Below are 20,514 nucleotides of genomic sequence, written 5' to 3' on the forward strand. Positions count from 1 at the left end.
TTGTTGTTACTGTAGATAACGGTTGGTTCTGAGGAGGTACCGTCATTAAGTTAAGTTAGAAAATTTGGTTCTGACAAGGTACTTAAGTTTTTACTGTAAATTAAGGTTGGTTCTGAGGAGGTAACGACATAAAGCTTAGTTATAAAATTTGGTTCTGACAAGGTATTGTTGTTTTACTGTAAATAACGGTTGGTTCTGAGGAAGTACCGACATAAAGTTTACTTATAAAATTTGGTTCTGACAAGATTTTAATATTTTTACTGTAAATGAAGGTTAGTTATGAGAAGGTTACAACACAAAATTTACTTAATTAGAAATTTGGTTCTGACAAGGTTTTGTTTTTTGTATTGTAAAGAAAGATTGGTTCTGAGGAGGTACCAACATAAATTTTACTTAGAAATTTTAGTTCTGACCTGGTATGGTTGTTTTTACTGTAGATAACGGTTGCTTCTGAGGAGGTACCGACATAAAGTTAAGTTAGAAAATTTGGTTCTGACAAGGTACTTAAGTTTTTACTGTAAAGTAAGGTTGGTTCTGAGGAGGTAACGACATAAAGTTTACTTATAAAAATTAATTCTGACCAAGTATTGTTGTTTTTGCTGTTAATAAAGGTTGGTTCTGAGGAGGTACCGACATTAAGCTTAGTTATAAAATTTGGTTCTGACAAGGTATTATTGTTTTACTGTAAATAACTGTTGGTTCTGAGGAAGTACCAACATAAAGTTTACTTATAAAATTTGGTTCTGACAAGGTACTTATGTTTTACTGTAAATTAAGGTTGGTTCTGAGGAGGTACCGACATAAAGTTAACTTATAAAAATTAGTTCTTACCAGGTATTGTTTTTTAACAGTAAATAATGGTTGGTTCTGAGGAGGTACCGACATACAGTTTATTGCGAAAATTTAGTTCTGACCAGGAATGGTTGTTTTTACTGTAAATAAAGGTTGGTTCTGAGGAGGTACCGACATAAAGCTTAGTTATAAAATTTGGTTCTGACAAGGTATTGTTGTTTTACTGTAAATAACGGTTGGTTCTGAGAAAGTACCGACATAAAGTTTACTTATAAAATTTGGTTCTGACAAGATTTTAATATTTTTACTGTAAATGAAGGTTGGTTATGAGAAGGTAACAACACAAAATTTACTAAATAAGAAATTTGGTTCTGACAAGGTTTTGTTTTTTGTACTGTAAAGAAAGGTTGGTTCTGAGGAGGTACCGACATAAAGTTTATTGAGAAATTTTAGTTCTGACCTGGTATGGTTGTTTTTACTGTAAACAACGGTTGGTTCTGAAGAGGTACCGACATAAGGTTTACTTAGAAAATTGGTTCTGACAAGATTTTATTGTTTTTACTGTAAATAAAGGTTGGTTATGAGGAGGTACCAACATAAAATTTACTTAATAAGAAATTTGGTTCTGACAAGATTTTATTGTTTTTACTGTAAATGAAGGTTGGTTATGAAGAGATACCAACATAAAATTTACTTAAAAAATTTAATTCTGACAAGGTATTGTTGTTTTACTGAAAATAACGGTTGGATCTGAGGAAGTGCTGTCTATCATTTGTTGTTTAGTTTTATATGTATTGTTTATCATTTGTTGTTTCAAATGTATTGGCCTTTTGTTGGGCAATGTATGACAAATATATGTTGAAAAACCTCGCGCGTACTTATAAATTATGTAATTCATGACCGCTCCCGACATGTGTAACTTCAAAGCATATTTTAGTGGCGATCGATGTCTTTCAAAATTACTGCACTTTTCTTGTATCCCTGGTGCTTTCGACTGGAGAACCGTCGTACATAAGCATCGCACAAGTTGGCACTCCGAGGCGGGTGGGGAGCAAGAAGGTGAACTGTGGTTTATTTTTATCAATAGGACCGCTTAAGCCGACGGTAGGGGCCGTCTTGACCTTGTTCTTGGGTATGAATGATTCGTTCATTGTTGAAGACCCTACAACAACTGTCAAGATGAAGAACGGGAATAAAAGCCCTGTTCATTGATATTTTTTTTATTTTTTCTATGTACTGTGTGCGATTTTGTCCCATGTACATTTACTCCATATCCTTTTATTTTCTATTATCAACGTCATGGTCGTGAATGAATGCACTAGTGCAAATTACATCATTCATATACTCATAGTGTAACGTTTATGTTTGACGACAATTGGGTCGGGATTGTAAACTAGTTTTCAGGTTGTTTGTTCTTTCAATAAAGTTTGAGTTCTGCAGACATCTTTTTGTTGTAGCCTAGCTTTTGTTGATATCTGCGATTTAAGGTGCCAATTAGGACCAAAGAAGTGCTTTATTCATTCATCACAATATCGTATATTTTGATAACTTTTAACGTGTATTCTTTTTTACGATAAAACAAGTCATATGATGATATAGTAAAAGAAAATAACTCTGTCAAAAAGTTCTTGGAAATTTATAAATCCAGCACGACATACCAGCTTCTCCGTGATCAATGGATATAGAATATGGAGAAAATTGTGAAAACATCTTTTGTTTAGTCAACATTTCACTTATGACTGCAACAATCGCAGTCGAGATACGCGGAAGCCTTAGAGAATTTTGAAAAATATTCAATTCTGCAATGAACCTAAGATATTTATTGTATGATTTTACACCTATACTAAATTTGAGCTTAACGGAAATGCAACTTTTTATGTTAACTTCTAAAATCCATTGAAATATTTACTTTGCAGTATGATACTTCCGTGCTCAATCAAAGAAATAAAATAGATAAAATAATTAATTGTGATCTTCACAAACTTTGAATAACAGAAGCTTAATTAGAATGACACTTTTATTAGTCATTAATCCCCCATTTGCAGCTCGTAACGCACTGAGATGGGGCATAAGATAGCAGTAATAAAAATATATATCAATGCAATACTAAAACTACCAAATAAGCAAATTTAAATCGCCATAGATCCTTATCATTGTCATACTAAAATCTCATAAAAGTACTGAAACCGAAAAATAAACACCCCTTTTTCTGTTTTTGTTTTTTCTTCAATTTTTTAAATATATATTCTTTAATATTTGACTTATTTCTGATATTTAATGTGTTCTTACTCTTATCCATACGATTTTACAATAACAGTGGTTTATATAAGGTGCCCAACTGTTCTTATTGAAACAATAGAGCGGCATCATGTTATTCTTTTTTCTGCGTTAATGTTTGTTCTTTGTTTCCGTCTGGCCCGTATACACGGATGTCATTCAGTTTAAAAGAAAAATGATCGTAAAAGAATACCTAACGGTGGTCAAATACTGCGATTGGATCGTGAAAGTTCTGGTATAGGACCGTGAAAGTTCTGGTATAGGACCGTGAAAGTTCTGGTATAGGACCGTGAAATTTCTGGTATAGGACCGTGAAAGTTCTGGTATAGGACCGTGAAAGTTCTGGTATAGGACCGTGAAGGAAATCTTATCGAGAAGACATATCCAAGGTCAATTACTAATCTTATTTAATGAATTATACGGACAAATTTGCAAAAAATAAAACTGTCTGTCAAAAAGGTTCAACATAATGATCAGTATGTGAGAAAAATCAAGCCTTAAAAGTACATCGTTTTAACATAACAGTTTTACAAAAGGCAGATTGCTCCTCGACATTTCAATGACATTAGATATGTAAACAAACAAGTTGTTTTTCATAATTCAAATGACTAAACAACTTTTCTTTGTAAAATATCATTCCAGTTTAATGATTCAAATGGTTTTTAATAGATATATAAGAAGATGCTGTATGAGTGCCAATGAGACAACTCTCCATCCAAGTCAAAATTCATAAAAGTAAACCATTATAGGTCACAGTAGTTTAAAGCTACTTTGTGTTAGCATAATAAGAAATTTAGCAAAAAATGAGATATTTACAAAATATTGATTTTTTGGATCGTGAAAGATGGCGTACTGCTTTTTGAAGATCGTGAAAAGGATCATGAAAGATCTAGTTCTACGAAAACATTCAAATCATTATCTAATTATAGGATAACTTATATTTTTAATTGGTATAGCAAATATTGGATTTGCATGACTCATTCCGGTTCTCTTTTGTTGGTGAATAGGGCTATAATCATTCAATGCTTTTTGATCTGATAATCTTATAGCAATATCAGTATATTTGTCCGTTCTCTATAAGTTTTGATTTCATATACAAATTTATGATTGAGAATAGAACTTAATCGGCTGAATTACAGTTCAAGCGTGGCACCATGCACCTTCGAGGTACGTGGATTGGTAATTTCCCCACCAAGTTGGGTACAATGGGTACACATGCATATAGTTCAAGGGCCGATACATTAAGCATTATAGATACATATATTCTTTTACTTTTGCTCCTGAAGGTTCTTTCATCTTGTAAATCTACTTATCTTCACACGTTTTTAGTTATTTTAATAACTTTTAAGGAAAAGTGTTGAAATAAAAAAAAAAACAAAAAATAGTTACACGCTTCAGGGACTTTCTATACTAACATAGAAAGTCCCTGCACGCTTCAGCTAGTTGCAAGTTAATCAATTGGTAATTATATATTAATATTATTAAGTCTGGTCCGTTGCGGGACGTTTGCGCTTTAATTTTTAGGGCATTTGCGCTTTTTAAAAAAAGGACATCTGCGCTTTTTCATTAGGACATTTGTGCTTTATCAACATAACATAAAAAAACAAAAAACAAAAAACACAAAATATTCATATATATATATACAACTAAAAGCATCAACCTTTCACCATCATACTTGTGTCAGATGAAAACGACTACGCTCCGGGAGGATGGATGGGAGTAAATTCCTTTTAATAAACATGAATCTTTCTAAAAGTGAAGATGTACAGCGGGTGATTTAAAAATACAATTTCGGTCTTCATAAAATTGAATTAAGCTTAGATAAACTATGATGAAATTGAGAATGAAAATGGGGAATGTGCCAAAGAGACAACAAACCGCAAAAAACAGCCGAAGGTCACCCATGGGTCTTCAACACAGCAAGAAAATCCCGCACCCGGCGGACTTTAGCTGACCCCTAAACAAAATGTGTACTAGTTCAATGAAAATGAACGTCACAACAAACTCCAAAACATATAAATGAACTAAAATTAAAAAAAACATACAAGACTAACAAAGACCAGAGGCTCCTGACTTGGGACAGACGCACAAATGCGGCAAGGTTAAACATGTTTTGTGAGATCTCAACTCTCCTCTATACCCCTAGTACAAGAGGAATATAGTTTCAAATTCTAAATCCACTACTAAAATAATTAGAAAGCTAATTGAAAAATTTCGCTCAAAATTCAAATGTTCCATCTATAAAAGTTTCGTTTTCTCTATCGTTTACCAAGAAATTATATTTTTTTTTACAATACTAGACCATAGTTTACCCGCGACATCGCGGATCCGTGACTGAAATAAAGAACCTACGCCTTATTTTTAGCCTGGATTTTTAGAATTCGTATTGTCATTTGGTAAAGTCACGCTGATTATAAGGTGCACAGTTGTTCCTTGTATAATGACGAAGTTCAGGTGTGATTATTACCCGTTTTTATAGCAAATCTTGAATCATTGACACCGTTTGGTTGTGCGCCTGACAAAGGCGGAACGTACAGATAACTAAAGGTAACAGGGATCAGGTAATTTTGTGACATATACTATTGGATTCGACCCGGAACTTGTTAATTATTATGTGGAAAACAAAAGGGCCTGGAATGGTGTAATTTTTAATCTACACCATTGTCCTATATTTTTTATATATAAAGTAAATTCTGCGGGCATTACGTCGACTGAGCATGCGCGAAAGCGTATAAGACACGAATCAATAACGGTCTCCGAATTTGGATATGTTCTCAAAAATTGGCGTTTTCTGTGGAAAAAAGATTGTTTCAAAGACAAATTTAGGAAGTAAAAACACTATATTTATAGGTCATATCACAAATACTTCCGACTTTGTATAGTTTAGAGGAGTTGCGCCTCAATGAAATCGGTCTCTTCCATTAGTAGTATAGATGTCTGGTTTACCCGAATAATTTTTTCTGATTTTGTCGTTTGTTCGGAAGAACTTTCAAAGAATTCGTGAACATCTTTCTATGACTTTGGTAAATTTCCGAAAGATTACAGGTAAACTATTATAGGTAAAAAAAAGCGCAAACGTCTTGTGTCCGTCTAGTCACGCCCTGTCTTTCACGATCAAGATAATGCGTTGCCCTGTCTTTCACGATCAATTTTGATGAAAAATCAACAAAATTCACTGTTTTCAAAAACAAAATGAACGGTTTCAAGGGGAAAAAACTTTTTATTTTACTGTACTATCTGACACACCAAAGATCCAGTTTCAAATATATCATTATATATTGGAATGTGACCATTAGGCCACACCAATTTGATTTTTAGTTCTTCGGACAATAGCTCCAAAAAATTTGGGGTGAGCGAGCGAATTTTTTTTTATTATATTTATTTCTTGAAAATTAGTTTTGTTGAGGCGGGAGCTCTACAAGTGGAGCGAGCGGTATAATTTTTTTTTAATTGTGCGATTTAGAATTTTATGTACATATTACGACTAAGTTACTTCAAAGAAAAGGAGGAGAAACATGCTCATATGCATATAATATGATGTATTTGTGCCTGTAGTACAGTCTGTACCATATCTTACTTTCTGGTTCGCTTTGGTTTAGTATAATTTTGATTATTTTCGTCAAATAACCTTTGACTGTGTGAATTTTCATTTAAATTCATACATGTGTATATATCAAGGAAGCATAGAAGATGCAGTTTAACAAGAGGAATTATGTTAGTTAGGTAAATGAAATGTGTTGAATACAATTAAAATATGTGTATGTATTCCAAAAAATGCCCTTGAAAAATATTAAACAGCTTTTGATATAGTTGTTTTCATCATAATGATAATGATTGTTTATTGGCTGCTTGACATCCAGTTGGAACTTTTTATCCATAATAGGATCAACATAATGAGTGAGCTGAATATTTCAACAACATCCTGAGTAAGATAGTTATATTGCTATGCATGTAGATCTCAATGTATTAAAACATTCCCTTAAAATACCTTTAACCACATTCACATGCATTATTCTGACTGAGCAAAATACTTTTTCCTTTTGCCCCTGAAACCTGCAATGTATTTCAAACTGAAAGTAGTTGCACCAATAACTCATCCCTAATTATTATTAGCATTGCAATCACAATACCACCACTTTGGTCTCAAACGTTGGAACTCTTAAAATTTCCCTTACAAAAGAGTTCTAATTGCATGTCAATAGACTAACAAGGGGATATGGGGTTTTCATCTGTCATTATACGACCGTAAAAATTAAAACATTTTTGGTCGTATATTGGTATCACGTTGTCGTCGTCGTCGTCGTCAGCGTCGTCCGAAGACAGATGGTTTCCGGATAATAACTGTAGTATGAGTAAATAGAAATCTATGAAATTTTAACACAAGGTTTATAACCACTAAAGGAAGGTTGGGATAAATTTTGGGGGTTATGGTCCCAACTGTTTAGGAATTAGGGGCCAAAAAAAGGGCCCAAATAAGCATTTTTGTAGTTTCCAGACAATAACTTGTGTTAAAGTGTATGAATCTCTCTGAAATTATACCACAAGTTTCCATACTACAAAGGGATGGTAAGGATTGACTTTGGGGGGTTATGGATCAAACCATTTAGGAATTAGGGGCAAAAAAAGGGGAAAACAAGGGTTTTCCTGGTTAAAGGACAATTGAGACAATTTAAAAGCAGTGTAAGGGAGGTAATCCAAATCAAAATCCAAATCAATTTGAATAACAATGTTTGATTACCTCCCTTACACTGCTTGTAAATTATGTATTAAGAAATGATAATTGTCTGAGATACTGACCATAACTTGAGGGAAAGAATTATTTTTTTGAATAAGGGAAAGGGGGGAGGTGAAAAAAATTGGAGGGGAACAATTTTTTCTCATTTCAGATTTCAGAAATTAAACGAAAATTTCTTCAAATATTTTTTTTTGGGGGTTAATATTCAACAGCATAGTGTATTGCACAAACGCAAAAAAACAGGGTAAATTTTTTTTTTGGGGGGGGGGGGGGGGTCAATTCGCATAGTGTATTGTACAAAAGCAAAAAATATAAATTCAAATCATATAACCAATTTGAAGTTCTTTGACTACAGTTATTCTGTGTCAGAAACCTATTATGTGTCAAAAATTTAATTACAATCCAAATTCAGACCTGTATCAAGCGTGAATATTGTGTCCATTTTGGCCCCAACTTTTCAGGGTTGGACATCTGCGGTCGTATCCAGCTGTGCTCAGCGAAGCAATTTATTTTTTTTTTAAATTCATGTGAATTTAATATTAATTTCATCCAAGACAGATAGCTCTATCTATGTCTGTTGTAGTCCGAGATTACTCTGACGTCCAACGGCTGTTTTGCCAGGACGTTGCGCACGATGTTGGTACTACTTAGCGTTTCACGACGTTCCTCAAAATAAGGCGATTTCGACGATTTCAAAGAAAGTTTCAGGCGTTCAAGCATATTATTGATGATGTCAATTTACTGTTGTGAATTTGGTAACCGATTTCGGTTTGTCTGAAAAAATGCATAAATTTACAAATAAAACTCAAAGTGGTCGTATAGATATTTTTTTAATGAATTTCATTTACAGGAGTTGTCAGTCTTTCCAACTCATAATTGATAATTTTCCTTTCGACAGCAGTTCGCATTAATGAATCCGATACAATAATGTCCAAATTTACACAGATTTATTTTTAATATAAAGAAGATTTTGAATTCATATTCTCCTATTTATTCCTTTTGTTGCATTTCTTCCCGTTTCCGTTTCCTTTCTATATTTTATCATTTCCCGATGCTTTCTTTGTCGCAAAATGTTTAGGAAGTTAAACATTCGGGACTCATGTTTTAAATTTTCTCATTCCCGTATATTTGTGGCATATCCTTTGTTTGTTATAATTGCCAGCAATGGGTTTTCTCTATTTTATTTTATTAACAAAAAAAATATACATGTTACTTTTGACGATTTAAAACTTGCAGATAGACAATGTTCCTTATATAAAACAAATATGCTATAAAAAAAAACCCTAAGATCCCGATATTTTTTTTTATATCGATCTCATTTGGTCAACATTTGAATTTAAACTTAAACTATTCCTTTCTCATACATTGGTTGTATTGTAATTTATACATGTATTTTTATTTTCATTCCAATTAAACTGGAAACAAATAATTACGATATAAAATTAAAAATCAGAGCATGACATCAATTACGTTTTGCGAACGTTGGGACAAAACGGCTATACTTTTTGAAACGATCTAAAAACCTTGTTGCCTAACGAAAAAATATTAAACACTATATTGTTTAAGAAGAAAAACAGAAAAACCTTTACCGCCAAGTTTTATTTTTTATGATCTAACTATGCTTATTTGATAGACAGCTGGTTAAAACCTCAATTTTAAAGAAAATACAGCGTTTTTTTCGTTGGGATAAGATGGCTATACTTTTTGAAGTCATTGCAATAGAAACTATACGCATGGTTTCCGGCAAAAACATATCATGAACCATGAGAAAAGTAAAAAAACTTTCAAAATATAATAAGTATTTTTTCTCTCAGCTTTTTCCATTTAACGGTATAAATGCGCAAACCCGAAATATACTTACTTAGCATACGGTTGGACATTTTTCAGACCGTTTACAAAAATAACATTTTCCGGATTACGGTTTCAGTGATATTGATTTTGCTTTAACACGCGAATAATTATAACAATAGCAATATTATTGTGAAGTTTTACGATGATCAGAGAAAAAATACCGTAGGAGAGAAACGGAACTTTGATCTTTTGCACACAAAATGAAACGTTGGACATTACGTTTTTGCGTAAAAATGGGATAACTAAGTGTTATAATTCCTGGTATTTTAAATTTCGGTTCCTTTTTTCTTTAATTTCAAGTCTAATGGAATGAATTCAATCAGAAATCACTATATTTTTATCGAACTGACCAGTCTACGTATTTATTTTTATGCTAATCTATAGCAAAATGGAATTGGTACCAACATCGTGCGCAACGTCCAGACAAGCTGGGGCCGTGGGACAACAGCGCCCCATCATGTCTGGCAAAACAACCGTTGGACGTCAGAGTAATCTCGGAATATGACATTCTATGTCTGTTGAAACAATGTCAATGATCGGGGATGACAATGGTTCTAACAAGTACTGATGTGATCGTGGTCATCTAACGAAATTGTTTTTATTTTTGTCTCCTAGAACAGGTCTTCATAGGTAAAACGAAATGCATTTCAAATAACTGTGTGTTTAATAACTACTTCAACTTGTCCTCGGCAATGATTTGACACAACTTCATGTTGGCATCCCGATTTTGACCTTTTATTTACAAATCGATTTATCACACGTGCGTTTGAATCAATCGGAGCAATATGTGCACAATTTTGTTCTACATGCCGAACAGATATTGTAGCGGTGTGGTTGTCCTACAAAGGATGTGAAGATTTGGAAAGAAAGAAAGAAAGACAAGAAAAACGTCCTAGAGAAAAACAAATCAAGGATAAACTAATTTTGGAGCGGCATGCGGCCCAAAAAATGGCGGAAGCGGTAATTATTTATTTTTATTGAAAAGTCAATTTCTCAAAAAACAGGAGCGAGAAAATCCAAAGAACTATTAACCAAATTGGTGTGGCCTTATATAGGTACAAAACGTGTTTTGATCTTAATGAATCACATAGACTTGTGTTGCGCCTTTTCAGTGTTTTCTCATAAAATACTGCATATCTTCTTTATCTTATTGCACAGTATATGGACGAATTTCGGGATGTCGGGATTTAAATTTCTTTAAATTCGGGACCTCGGGATTTCATGTTTTTAAGCCCGGGATTTCGGGATCAGGACCCCTCCGAACCCCCCTCAGTATTATTAAGAATCATTTTGACAGACACAATTTTTTTTCGGATTTGTTCCGCGTTTTGAAAGTACAGCAGATTTTTCATAGATTTTGAAGTAGAATTACAAATAATTTGATTCACGATCCGATCGCAATGCTTTCGACCACCGTTAGGTATTTTTCACGATCATTTTTCTCAATATAATATATATATATTTATTCAAGATAAAAAGGCATGAATTTGACAGATACAAAATGTTACAAAGACACAGATATAGCACTAGACATAGTTTATAGACACTAAAATGATATACATGTTTACTAAAAATTTTAAATTAAGAAATAAAAAATAAAATTATAAAATTTTCATGATATTTTGATAATATGATTAGACTAGATTAGAAATGATTGAAATTTAACTTGACTAGATTTTACACTGTAGCCTAATATCTTAGGATGACCCACAAAAGTTAGTAAAACTTATTTCCAGTGGGGTCCTTTTATAACGAGACTTCCAGTTTACACCAAGGGTTGATACATAGAAAATACAAGCACAAATCATTTAGAATGGTCAAAGCCCCAGTATAATTAATAAAAAAACAAATTCGCTATTAAAGATGGATTTAAATTTATCCATCAAAAATTTTTTCACCTGCACTTTAAAATTATATTTTTTAGAGCAACTTTTAATCATGTCTGGTAACGAATTCCAGTCTTTTATTCCATTATAAAAGAAAGTGGTTGATTCACACCCTTTAATTCCTGGTATATAAAAGTTTTTACTACTAGATCTTGTATTGAAAGATGTTTCATTTTTAACAAAATTAGTATGTAAATAATTTGGGCATATATTGTTAAAAATGTTAAAAACATGATTGAGTCTTAGTTGTTTGACTCTATTACTAATATTTAAAAAGCCCAATTTCTTGAATTCAATATATGTCACACTCTTTCTGGGATGTAATTGCAGAATAAATCTCACAATATTATTTTGTGCCACTTGAAGTTTATTCTTCATTTGTTTTGATATACCTTCATACCAGCATGCACATGCATAGTCAAAATGACATTGAATTAGGGAAGAGCACAATGTTTTCCTAGATTGAAAATTTAGACACTCTTTGTTTCTATATAAAAATTTAAGCCTTTGATTGACTTTTTTCACTATAGAGTTGACAATAAAACCACCAGTTAGAAACTGATCAATTATTATTCCCAAATATTTCACAAAAGTTTTGGATTCAATATTAATACCATTACAGGAGATAGCAAAATCACCCGGTATTAAAGACCGAAGTTTTCGACCAGGACTAAAAATTATACTCTCCGTCTTTCCCAAATGTAAGGACAATTTATTGTCAGTGAACCAATCATGGCATGATTCCAGCATTCTGGATAATTTATGCGAGATGACCCCAGGGTCTATATGGGAAAATAAAATTGCAGTATCATCTGCATATATCAAAACTTTACAATCTGAGTCGATGCTAGTTTGAACATCATTGACATAGATCAAAAACAAAAGTGGACCCAGTAATCTATCTTGAGGGACACCACATGTAATATTACACACTTCTGAAATCATCCCATTTACACTTACAACCTGTTTTCTGTTTGTTAAATATGACTCAAACCAAGGTATAGATCTAACCCCAATTACTTCTAATTTGTCACATAATATCTTGTGATCTACTGTGTCAAATGCCTTCTGTAGGTCTAATAGGACCATGCCTGTAAAAAGACCTTTGGCTGTTTGAGCTTTAATGTGATCTATCAAGTGAATGAGACAAGAATCAGTTGAATATGAACTTCAAAATCCTGATTGAAACTCAAATAATAAATTATTTGAAATCAAAAATTTTTCAAGTTGCTTATAGGCAGCTTTTTCTAGAATTTTAGAAACAATACTTAAAATGCTAACAGGCCTGTAATTTTCAGGCCTAAGTCTGTCATTTTTCTTAAATAGGGGCTTGACCATAGCCATTTTCAGATCGTCAGGTACCGTACCCTCAGAGATAGATAAATTTATCAAGAAAGTAATGGGTATTTTCAGAATTGGGGCTGCATCCTTAAGAAACCTTGCTGGAATACCATCTAGGCCCATGCTCTTACTTATATTTAAACTGCATAGTTCTTTATACACAAACTCCTCTGCTACATGCTTTAGGTTAAAACAAATATCTGATTTCCTTCTCTGAACATAAAAGGATCTAACAATATTTGTAGTGGCACTATATAAACCCTTTGCAGTTGGTAGTTTTTCTACCAGTTTTGCAGCTATAGTTGTAAAAAACATGTTAAAATTATTTGATATTTTTTTGTTATCGTGACAGTTTTGCCCATCAATATTTAATACTATATTAGGATTTGATTTAGGATCTTTTTGATATCCTAAATTTTTTAAATTTTCCAAAGTTGTTTTGGGTTATTTCTATTTTCTTCAATTTCACTGCTGTAATAGTCAGATTTTGCAGTTTTGCATGATCGTTGAACATGATTTCTAAGTTTACTAAACTTTTTGAAATCTTCAGGATTTTTAGAAGTCTTAAAATCAGATAAAAATTTGTCTCTCTGCTGAATATCTATCAAAATTTCAGCTGACATCCATGTCCGAATGACAGTCGTGGTATGGGTGAAATAAGCAAATAAAGTTATTATTCATTCCCCAAGTTAATCTCGGAGCAAGTATTTTAAGTCAATTTTATTAAAAAGACACACACACACACACAAACCTATACATACACAAATGTCATTATAAAGGTGTGGGGAAAATTTCCCTCGTATATGTACGTATGTTACTAACAGTGTCAAAATCAGAAAGTTGTTAAACCCTATTCAAATATTTATATTAGGAGTCTATTTCATAAACTTAAATATACATAATTATTGAAATTATTTTTAGTGTTACAGGAATACTGCTAGTGAAGACAATATTGCACATTTTTCATTTTTTTTTTTTGTGAAATTTTGCATAAAAAAATATCGTTAACAAAAAATTATTAAATTTGCATCTGAAAGACCATATAGAATTACCGTCCAAATAATTTTGGGCTTGGTTAAATACGATATTCCAATCTTTTAATAACAACGCAAAACTATCAATATTGCTGTTTTGGTGCATCTTTAGGCATTTACAATTTGGTCACATTTTCGCAAAATACGCCAACAATTTGTTAAAATCTATAAATGTGAATCTATAATACAGCGAATTATAGTATATATTTGAGGACATTTAGAAAATAGTCCTTGTGTGAAAAAAATGAACTAACGGATAAACGAGCAACGGCATACATACATGTACCATTACGAATTATAGAGCGTATAGAAAGTTACCACATACCTATACAAGATTTGAAACAAACTGAAGATGAACATATAGGAAAAGTGCAGACGCATATTAGCGCCGAGTGATTTAACTTAAGGTTCATGCTTGAATAAATACCAAAGAGATATAAATTAATTAGTATTTTAATTGGCAAAATAAAGGCCACGGCTCACAAATTTATCAAACATTATCATCAATAAAGATGAAACATTATAGCATGATCATGAATCACAAATGATCAAAATTAACACATCAACGTGGATCACTGTTGATCAGTTATAATATTAGATGGATCACGATTGATCAATTAAAACCTTAGCATGGATCACGATTGATCAATTATAACATTAGCATGGATCAAGAATGATCAATTAGAACCATCTGTACAAAAAGAGCACTTTATCATTACTGTCCATTTATGAATACTGACATTGACTTTAAAAATACTGGCCCTGGGAACAGAAGCTCAGTAACGGATATTATAGTCCATTATGTGAACATGGTGCAAGATTGTTGGTGTTGTGTCGCTTTACCGCCAATCTTCTTCAGATAGTCCTTCAAAAAAATTAGTTGATTTTTAAGAGAATGAAAATGTTCATTGATCCAACGCTTCTGTGTCAAAATATATCAACATTTGTCCATTAGTTAAGGCGTAGAAAGTTCAATTATAGAATAACGATCAAAATTTGAACGGAATATAGCTAATTAAATCTCTTCTTGAGTCATCTTGGAATTTCTACACTTGGTGAGCCATGACGAATCATCATACAACATTGGGTACACGGAAATAATATATGCCCATAAAAACCTGAAAAATAAATCAAAACAGCAGCAGTATATCGCCAAAATACACATTTTAAAATCAAGAGGTGGGATGGTGGGTTTATCTTTTAAATTTTTAACTTTTGCCTTATTTCGAAAAATTTTGCATGATTTCGCAAAGTTTTGTGTTATTTGGCAAACTTCACGAAATTTTACTCTTCGACACATAGTCATGGCATAATAATGAGTAAGAAATTACTACAACGACATTTGAATAAACTGAAGGAAACCAACGAGTTATAAAAAGCTATCTTGTCGTTAATGTAGCAAAATTTATAACTGATTTACAAGCTTCTGAAATAAGTGGAAGCATTTAAAATGCCTTGATCAAAGGTTTAACCGTTGATCAAGAAACTGTTCGATAAATTATGCTTATAAAAGAATCCTAAAGTGCTAGGGGAAAACGCATATGAAGGACATTGAAATTGAATGGTAGAATGAACTTTAATACTGGACCAAATATTATAAGATAAGTGCTTTTCTTCTGCTAGGTTTTGTTTTTACACCCGTCAAATACATATTATGGTATAACATAGTACGTCCGTCCGTTCGTCGACATTTAGTATCATCACTCAAATTTATGTGAACTTATCAAGAAACTGTTCGATAAATTATGCTTACAAAAGAATCTTAAAGTGCTAAAAACGCATAAGAAGGAGATTGAAATTGAATGGTAGAATGAACTTTAATACTGGACCTTACATCATATGATAAGAGTTTTTCTTCTGCTAGTTTTTTTTTTACACCCGTCAATACATATTATAGTATAACATAGTACGTCTGTCCGTTCGTCATTATTTATTACATCCTAGCTCCTTGGTTCTGAGCCGGATCACCCCTGCCAGATCACCCTAGCTTGAGTTTCTTTGTTCTACATGCTTTCCTTTGTTCTGTAAACTGAATGTCGGAACCTCCTCAGAACCAACCTTATTTAACGGTAAAAACAACAATACCTTGCCAGAACAAAATTTTCAAAGTAAATTGAATGTCGATACCTACTCAGAACCAACCGTTATTTACAGTAAAAACAACAATACCTGGTCAAAACTAAGTTTTATAAGTAAACTTTATATTGGTACCGCCTCAGAACCAACCATTATTTACACTAAAAACAACAATACATTGTCAGATACAAATTTCTTAAGTTAATTTTATGTCGGTTACTCCTCAGAACTAATCGTTATTTACAGAAAAAACAAAAACAATACCTGGTCAGAACTAAATTTTCTAGGTAAATTTTATGTTGGTACCTCCTCAGAACCAATCTTATTTACAGTAAAAACAACCAAATTTTGTCAGAACTAAATTTTAAGTAAACTAAATGTCGGTACCTCCTCAGAACCAACCTTTATTTATAGTAAAAACAAACATACCTTGTCAGAACTAAATTTCCTAAGTAAACTTTATGTCGGTACCTCCTCAGAACCAACCTTCATTTACAGTAAAAAAAAACATGATACCTTGTCAGAATCAAATTTTCTAAGTAAACTTTATGTCAGTCCATCCTCAGAACCAGCCTTTATTTTCATTGAAAACAACCTTGTCAATACCAATATTTCTCGGTAAAGTTTATGTCGGTACCTCCTAAGAACCATCCTTAATTTACAGTGAAATCATTAATGCCTTGTCAAAACCAAATTTTAAATGTAACTTTTATGACTGTGCATTCTCAGAACCAGCCGATATATAGAGTTGAAACAACAATACCTTGTCAGAACTAAATCTTCTTAAGTAAATTTTATGTTTGTACCTCCTCAGAATAAACCTTTTTTTACAGTAAAAACAACAATACCTAATCAGATCTGATGTTCTAAGTAAACTAAGTGTCGGAACCTCCTCAGAACCAACCGTTATTTACAGTAAAAACAACAATTCCTTGTCAGAACAAATTTTTTTCAGTAAATTTTATGTCGCTACCTCCTCATAACCACCCTTTTTTTTCAAGATAAAAAACCATACCTTGTCAGAACTAAATTTTTAAATGCAACTTTTATGACTGTACATTCTCAGAACCAGCCGTTATATACAGTTGAAACAACAATCCCTTCTCAGAAAAAATTATAAGTAAACCTTATGTCGATACTCCTCAGAACCAACCTTTATATACAGTAAAACAACAATACCTTGCCAGAACTAAATTTTTCAAAGTAAACTGAATGTCGGTACCTCCTCAGAATCAACCTTTTTTTACAGTGAAAACAACAATACCTTTTCGTCAGAACAAAATTTTCTCAGTAAACTTTATGTCGGTACCTCCTCCAAACTAATCTTTATTTACAGTAAAAACAACAATACCTTGTCAGAACCAAATTTTTTCAGTAAATTTTTTATCGTTACCTCCTCAGAACCATCCGTTATTTACAGTTAGAACAATAATACCTGGTCAGAACTCAATTTTCTAAGTAAACTTATGTTGGAACTTCCTCAGAACCAACCTTTATTTACAGTAAAAACAACCATACCTTGTCAGAACTAAATTTTCTCAGTAAACTTTATGTCGGTACCTCCTCCAAACTAATCTTTATTTACAGTAAAAACAACAATACCTTGTCAGAACTAAATTTTCTAAGTAAACTTTATGTCGGTACCTCCTCAGAACTAACGCTTATTTACAGTAAAAACAACAATACCTTGTCAGAACCAAATTTTTTCAGTAAATTTTTTATCGGTACCTCCTTTTATAACTGTACATTCTCAGAACCAGCCGTTACAAACAGTTGAAACAACAATCCCTTCTCAGAACAAATTTTACAAGTAAACTTTATCTCGGTACCCTCCTCAGAACCAACCGTTATTTACAGTAAAAACAACAATAACTTGTCAGAACCAAATTTTCTCGTTAAACTTCATGTCGGTACCTCCTCAGAACCAACCTTTATTTACAGTAAAAAAATACAATTCCTTGTCAGAACTAAATTTTTTCTAAGTAATTTAAATGTCGGTACCTCCTCAGAACCATCCGTTATTTACAGTAAAAACAACAATACTTTGTCAGAACTAAATTTTCTAAGTAAACTTTATGTTGGTACCTCCTCAGAACCAATCTTATTTACAATAAAAACAACAATACCTTGTCAGAACTAAATTTTCTAAGTAAATTTTATGTTGGTACCTCCCCAGAACCAACCTTTTTTTACAATAAAAACAACCATGCCTTGTCAGAACTAAACTTTCTAAGTAAACTGAATGTCGGTACCTCCTCAGAACCAACCTTTATTTACAGTAAGAACTTCAATACCTTATCAGAACCAAATTTTGTCAGTAAAGTGAATGTCGGTACCTCCTCAGAACCAACCTTTTTCTTTACAGTAAAAACATCAATACCTTGTCAGAACCAAATTTTAAATGTAACTTTTATGGCTGTACATTCTCAGAACCAGCCATTATATACAGTTGAAACAAAAATCCCTTCTTAGAACAAATTTTCAAAGTAAACAGAATGGATGTACCTCCTCAGAATCAACCGTTATTAACAGTTAAAACAACAATACCTTACCAGATCCAAATTTTTAAAGGAAACTGAATGTCGGTACCTCCCAAGAACCAACAGTTTTTTTACAGTAAAACAACAATACCTGGTCAGAACTAAGTTTTCTCATTAAACTTTATGTCGGCACCTCTTCAGAACCAACTTTTTTTCACAGTAAAAACAACAATACCTGGTCAGAACTAAATTGTTTATGTAAACTTTATGTTGGTACCTCATCAGAACCAACCTTTATTTACAGTAAACAAAAAAAAATACCTTGTCAGAACCAAATTTTTAAACTAAATTTTTTGTCGGTACCTCCTCAGAACCAACCGTTATTAATAAAAATTTACAGTAAAAACAACAATATACCTGGTCATAACTAAATTGTATATGTATACTTTATGTTATAGTACCTCCTCAGAACCAACCTTTATTTATAGTAAAAACAACCATATCTTGTCAGAACTCAATTTTGGATGTAAATTTTATGACTGTACATTCTCAGAACCAGCCGTTATATCATACAGTTGAAACAACAATCCCTTCTCTTAACAAATGTTCTCGGTAAACTTTATGTCGATACTTTCTCAGAACCAACCGTTATTTGCAGTAAAGCAACAATACCTTGTCAGAACCGAACTTATATAACTAAACTTTATGTCGGTACCTCCTCAGAACCAACCTTTATTTTTAGTAAAAACAATCATACCTTCATGCCCTTGTCAGAACTAAATTTTAAATGTAGCTTTTCTGACTGTACATTCTCAGAACCAGCCGTTATATACAGTAAAAACAACCATACCTTGTCAGAACTCAATTTTGAATGTAAATTTTATGACTGTACATTCTCAGAACCAGCCGTTATATACAGTGAAAACAACCATACCTTGTCAGAACTCAATTTTGAATGTAAATTTTATGACTGTACATTCTCAGAACCAGCCTTTATATCATACAGTTGAAACAACAATCCCTTCTCAGAACAAATATTCTCGGTAAACTTTATGTCGATACTTTCTCAGAACCAACCGTTTTTTGCAGTAAAACAACAATACCTTGTCAGAACCGAAATTAAACTTTATATCGGTACCTCCTCAGAACCAACTTTATTTACAGTAAAAACAATCATACCTTCATGACCTTGTCAGAACTAAATTTTAAATGTAGCTTTTCTGACTGTACATTCTCAGAACCAGCCGTTATATAGAGTAAAAACAACCATACCTTGTCAGAACTCAATTTTGAATGTTAATTTTATGTCGGACTGTACATTCTCAGAACCAGCCGTTATATCATACAGTTGAAACAACAATCCCTTCTCAGAACAAATGTTCTCGGTAAACTTTATGTCGATACTTTCTCAGAACCAACCGTTATTTACAGTAAAAACAACAATACCTTGTCAGAACCGAATTTATATTACTAAACTTTATATCGGTATCTCCTCAGAACCAACCTTTATTTACAATAAAAACAACCATGCCTTGTCAGAACTAAACTTTCTAAGTAAACTGAATGTCGGTACCTCCTCAGAACCAACCTTTATTTACAGTAAGAACTTCAATACCTTATCAGAACCAAATTTTGTCAGTAAAGTGAATGTCGGTACCTCCTCAGAACCAACCTTTTTCTTTACAGTAAAAACATCAATACCTTGTCAGAACCAAATTTTAAATGTAACTTTTATGGCTGTACATTCTCAGAACCAGCCATTATATACAGTTGAAACAAAAATCCCTTCTTAGAACAAATTTTCAAAGTAAACTGAATGGATGTACCTCCTCAGAATCAACCGTTATTAACAGTTAAAACAACAATACCTTACCAGATCCAAATTTTTAAAGGAAACTGAATGTCGGTACCTCCCCAGAACCAACAGTTTTTTTACAGTAAAAACAACAATACCTGGTCAGAACTAAGTTTTCTCATTAAACTTTATGTCGGCACCTCTTCAGAACCAACTTTTTTTCACAGTAAAAACAACAATACCTGGT

Source organism: Mytilus californianus, unplaced genomic scaffold (assembly GCF_021869535.1).
Source record: "Mytilus californianus isolate M0D057914Y unplaced genomic scaffold, xbMytCali1.0.p SCAF_17, whole genome shotgun sequence".
In the NCBI taxonomy this organism is placed as follows: domain Eukaryota; kingdom Metazoa; phylum Mollusca; class Bivalvia; order Mytilida; family Mytilidae; genus Mytilus; species Mytilus californianus.